The sequence below is a fragment of the Triticum urartu genome, chromosome 5 (assembly GCF_003073215.2).
Source record: "Triticum urartu cultivar G1812 chromosome 5, Tu2.1, whole genome shotgun sequence".
Lineage (NCBI taxonomy): Eukaryota > Viridiplantae > Streptophyta > Magnoliopsida > Poales > Poaceae > Triticum > Triticum urartu.
In genome coordinates, this window is record NC_053026.1 from 405,236,311 (window position 1) to 405,242,310 (window position 6,000).

Genomic DNA, 6,000 nt, shown 5'->3' on the forward strand with positions numbered 1-6,000 from the left:
TTGAAGTGGTGTTTTGTTTTCTTTCGCTAACAGAGCTCACGGGATTTTCTACTTTAAGTTTTGTGTTGTGAAGTTTTCAAGTTTTGGGTAAAATATTTGATGGATTATGGAACAAGGAGTGGAAAGAGCCTAAGCTTGGGGATGCCCATGGCACCCCAAGATAATCTAAGGACACCTAAAAGCCAAAGCTTGGGGATGCCCCGGAAGGCATCCCCTCTTTCGTCTACTTCCATCGGTAACTTTACTTGGAGCTATATTTTTATTTACCACATGATATGTGTTTTGCTTGGAGCGTCTTGTATTATTTGAGTCTTTATTTGTTAGTTTTCCACAATCATCCTTGCTGTACACACCTTCTGAGAGAGACACACATGATTCAGAAATTGTTAGAATACTCTATGTGCTTCACTTATATCTTTTGAGTTATATAGTTTTTGCTCTAGTGCTTCACTTATATCTTTTAGAGCACGGTGGTGGATTTGTTTTATAGAAACTATTGTTCTCTCATGCTTCACTTAGATTATTTTGAGAGTCCTACAAAACAGCGTGGTAATTTGCTTTAATTATGATAGGCATTCAAGATTAATAAAAAAATTCTTATGAGTGTGTTGAATACTATGAGAAGTTTGATACTTGATAATTGTTTTGAGATATGGAGATGGTGATATTAGAGTCATGCTAGTTGAGTAGTTGTGAATTTGAGAAATGCTTGTGTTGAAGTTTGTGATTCCCGTAGCATGCACGTATGGTGAACCGTTATGTGAAGAAGTTGGAGCATGAATTATGTATTGATTGTCTTCCTTATGAGTGGCGGTCGGGGACGAGCGATGGTCTTTTCCTACCAATCTATCCCCCTAGGAGCATGCGCATAGTACTTTGCTTTGATAAATAATAGATTTTTGCAATAAATATGTGAGTTCTTTATGACTAATGTTGAGTCCATGAATTATACGCACTCTCACCCTTCCATCATTACTAGCCTCTCTAATACCGCACACCTTTCGCCGGTATCATACACCCACCATATACCTTCCTCAAAACAGCCACCATACCTACCTATCATGGCATTTCCATAGCCATTCCAAGATATATTTCCATGCAACTTTCCACCGTTCCGTTTACTATGACACGCTCCATCATTGTCATATTGCTTTGCATGATCATGTAGTTATCATTTCAGTTGTGGCAAAGCCACCGTTCATAATTCTTTCGTACAAATCACTCATGCATCATTGCTATCCCGGTATACCGCCGGAGGCATTCATATAGAGTCATACTTTGTTCTAGTATCGAGTTGCAATCAATGAGTTATAAATAAATAGAAGTGTTATGATCATCATTCATAGAGTATTGTCCCCCAAAAAAGATAAAGGCCAAATAAAAAAAGAAGGCCCAAAAAAATATAATAAAAAGGGACAATACTACTATCCTTTTTCCACACTTGTGCTTCAAAGTAGCACCATGATCTTTATGATAGAGAGTCTCCTATGTTATCACTTTCATATACTAGTGGGAATTCTTCATTATAGAACTTGGCTTGTATATTCCAATGATGGGCTTCCTCAAAACGCCCTAGGTCTTCGTGAGGAAGCAAGTAGGATGCACACCCACTAGTTTCTTTTGTTGAGCTTTCATACATTTATAGCTCTAGTGCATCCGTTGCATAGCAATCCCTACTCACTCACATTGATATCTATTGATGGGCATCTCCATAGCCCGTTGATACGCCTAGTTGATGTGAGACTATCTTCTCCCTTTTGTCTTCTCCACAACCACCATTCTATTCCACATATAGTGCTATGTCCATGGCTCACTCTCATGTATTGCGTGAAGATTGAAAAAGCTTGAGAACACCAAAAGTATGAAACAATTGCTTGGCTTGTCATCGGGGTTGTGCATGATTTAAATACTTTGTGTGGTGAAGATGGAGCATAGCCAGACTATATGATTTTGTAGGGATAACTTCCTTTGGCCATGTCATTTTGAAGAGACATAATTGCTTAGTTAGTATGCTTGAAGGATTATTATTTCTATGTCAATATTGAACTTTTGTCTTGAATCTTTCGGATCTGAATATTCATACCACAATTAAGAGAATTACATTGAAATTATGCCAAGCAGCATTCCACATCAAAAATTCTGTTTTTATCATTTACCTACTTGAGGACGAGCAGGAACTAAGCTTGGGGATGCTTGATACGTCTCCAACGTATCTGTAATTTTTTATTGTTCCATGCTATATTATATCCTGTTTTGGACATTATTGGGCTTTATTATACACTTTTATATTATTTTTGGGACTAACCTATTAACTGGAGGCCCAGCCCAGAATTGCTTTTTTGCCTATTTCAGAGTTTCGCAGAAAAAGAATATCAAACGGAGTCCAAATGGAATGAAACCTTCGGGAACGTGATTTTCCGAACAAACATGCCAGAGGACTTAGACCCTACATCAAGACATCAACCAGGAAGGCATGAGGTAGGGGACGCGCCTAACCCCCCCCCCCAGGCGCGCCCTCCACCCTCATGGGGCCCATGTTGCTCCACCGACGTACTTCTTCCTCCTATATATACCTACGTACCCCCAAACTACCAGATACGGAGCCAAAACCCTAATTCCACCATCGTAACTTTTTGTATCCACGAGATCCCATCTTGGGGCCTTTTCTGGAGCTCCGCCGGAGGGGGCATCGATCACGGAGGGCTTCTACATCAACACCATAGCCTCTCCGATGAAGTGTGAGTAGTTTACTTCAGACCTTTGGGTCCATAGTTATTAGCTAGATGGCTTCTTCTCTCTTTTTGGATCTTAATACAAAGTTCTCCCCCTCTCTTGTGGAGATCTATTCGATGTAATATTCTTTTGCGGTGTGTTTGTTGAGACCGATGAATTGTGGGTTTATGATCAAGTTTATCTATGAACAATATTTGAATCTTCTCTTAATTCTTTTATGTATGATTGGTTATCTTTGCATGTATCTTAGAATTATCAGTTTGGTTTGGCCTACTAGATTGATCTTTCTTGCAATGGGAGAAGTGCTTAGCTTTGGGTTCGATCTTGCGGTGTCCTTTCCCAGTGACAGTAGGGGCAGCAAGGCATGTATTGTATTGTTGCCATCGAGGATAACAAGATGGGGTTTATATCATATTGCATGAGTTTATCCCTCTACATCATGTCATCTTCCTTAAAGCGTTACTCTGTTCTCTTGAACTTAATACTCTAGATGCATGCTGGATAGCGGTCGATGTGTGGAGTAATAGTAGTAGATGCAGGTAGGAGTCGGTTTACTTGTCTCGGACGTGATGCCTATATACATGATCATACCTAGATATTCTCATAACTATGCTCAATTCTGTCAATTGCTCAACAGCAATTTGTTTACCCACTGTAATACTTATGCTCTCGAGAGAAGCCACTAGTGAAACCTATGGCCCCCGGGTCTATTTTCCATCATATTAATCTTCCATCAACAAGCTATTTCCTTTTCCGTTTATTTTGCTTTCTTTACTTTGCATCTTTATCATAAAAATACCAAAAATATTATCTTATCATATCTATCATATCTCACTTTCGTAAGTGACGGTGAAGGGGTTGACAACCCCTTTATTGCGTTGGTTGTGAGGATTTTATTTGTTTGTGTAGGTGCAAGGGACTTGTGCGTGGCCTCCTACTTGATTGATACCTTGGTTCTCAAAAACTAAGGGAAATACTTACGCTACTTTGCTGCATCATCCTTTCCTCTTCAAGGGAAAACCAACGCAGTGCTCAAGAGGTAGCAGCTGGTATGATGCAACAGTTTGAGCTGAATCGCCAGTTCATGGAGAATATTATGGCTCAGTTTCCTCGCCCCAATATGAACCAGCAGCCAGCCCAAGTGACTCTGCAGGATTTCATGCGCCTCAACCCAACTGTGTATCGCAGTTCAACTCAGCCTCTGGATGCTGATGACTGGCTCCGTGACATCACCTATGAGATGGAGTCTGCTGATGTAGCCCCTGCCAGCTATGTCACCTTTGCTTCCTTCTTCCTGAAAGGACCCGTTGCTCAATGGTGGGACAGCCACAGGCGTACTCTGCCAGTTGGAACAATCATCACCTAGCTAGACTTCCAAGCTGCTTTCTGTGCCCGCTTTATTCCTCAGGGAGTCATGGACCGTAAGAAGCGCGAGTTCCGCAACCTCACCCAAGGCAACAAAACTGTGGAAGCTTATCAGCGGGAGTTTCTGGACTTGTCCCGCTATGCTGAAGAAGATATTGCAACTGATGCACGCAGACAGGAGAAGTTCCGTGATGGCCTTCAAGCTGACATCAAGCTCGCACTTCTAGTGCATGACTTTGCTGATTTCACTACCTTGGTGAACAAGGCCATCAATGTCGAAACTAGTCTGCAGGACCACTAGAGCTCTCACAGGCGCAACCGTGACACAGGCTCATCTTCGGGCCCGTCCTCGCAGAAGCATAGGATATGAATTCCCAACAGCATGTACCAGCCAACTCCACCTGCTCCAAGGCAGTCCTATGCTACACCGCGTCTGCCTCCCCCACCAACTAGGTAGCCAAGACTTCCAGCTCCACCACCCCGAGCTCCTGTTCCCACTCCCGATAATGGTCTGTGCTTCAGGTGTGCTCAACCAGGACACCGTGCTAGGGAATGCAACCAGAACCAGAATCAACTGGCCCTCCCTGCACCTGGCCGTGGAAGCAACTAGCCCCGCAACAACAATGACAAGTCTTATGGTCGTGTCCATGCCAACCACGTTATCTGACTGAAGTTCTAGACCAGCCTGGTACTGTGATGGGTACACTCCTCGTAAATTCTGTACCAGCATCCGTTTTATTTGATACAGGAGCATCGCATTCATTCATATCAGCTGAGTTTGCATTCATGCATGGCATTAAATACGAAGAGATGAACACTGCGATAGTGGTACACACTCCTGCAGGCCAATGTCAAACCTCTATGGTTAGTCACGACGTCCCCGTTGAAATCGAAGGACTGGAATTCCTTGTCTCTCCCATCGTACCGAAGTCATGTAGCATTGATCTCATTCTGGGACTGGATTGGTTGAAAGTGCATACTCCTTCTATAGTTTGCGCCACTAAGACCGTCCATCTGCCCCACCCTTCTGATGAAATAATTACTTACCAGGCTCATCTAGTTCAGAATGCCGAAGCATGGCTTTATGCCTTGAATGCATTGAACGCTGCACCACTCGAGGGCATTGAAAACATTCCCGTCATTCGCGAATTCCAGGACTTCTTTCCAGAAGAACTTCCAGGGATTCCCCCTGCTAGAGCTGTCGAATTCATCATCGACTTGAGACCAGGCACCACCCCTATAGCCAAACGACCCTACAAGATGCCGCCACATGAACTTATTGAGCTTAAGGAGAAAATCAACAAATCTCTTAGCAAAGGTTTCATTCTCCCTAGTTGCTCTCCTTGGGAAGCACCTTCTCTCTTTGTTAAGAAGAAGGACGAGACGAACCGATTAGTCCAAGACTACCGTCCTATTAACCAAGCCACTATTCATAACAAATATCCCCTCCCTCGGATCAATGACCTTTATGATCAATTGGCTGGTTCATCGGTGTTCTCCAAACTCAAATTGAGGTTGGGTTATCACCAGATCTGTGTTTGTGAAGAGGATATCCCAAAGACCACCTTCGTGACTCGATATGGATCATACGAGTACACCGTCATGTCATTCGGCTTAACGAATGCTCCAGCCACCTTCTCTCGTCTGATGAACTACATATTCATGGATTACCTCGACAAGTTCGTCGTGGTTTACCTGGATGATATCCTTGTATTTTCCAAGAACAAAGAAGAACATGCTGAACATCTTCGTCTTGTGCTGGAAAAGATTCGAGAGCATCAACTCTACGCTAAGTATTCCAAGTGTGAATTCTGGCTCCCCGAAGTAACCTATCTTGGGCATTTCATCTCCAAGGATGGTATTGTCGTCAACCCTGAACGAGTCCAGGCTATTCTCGATTGG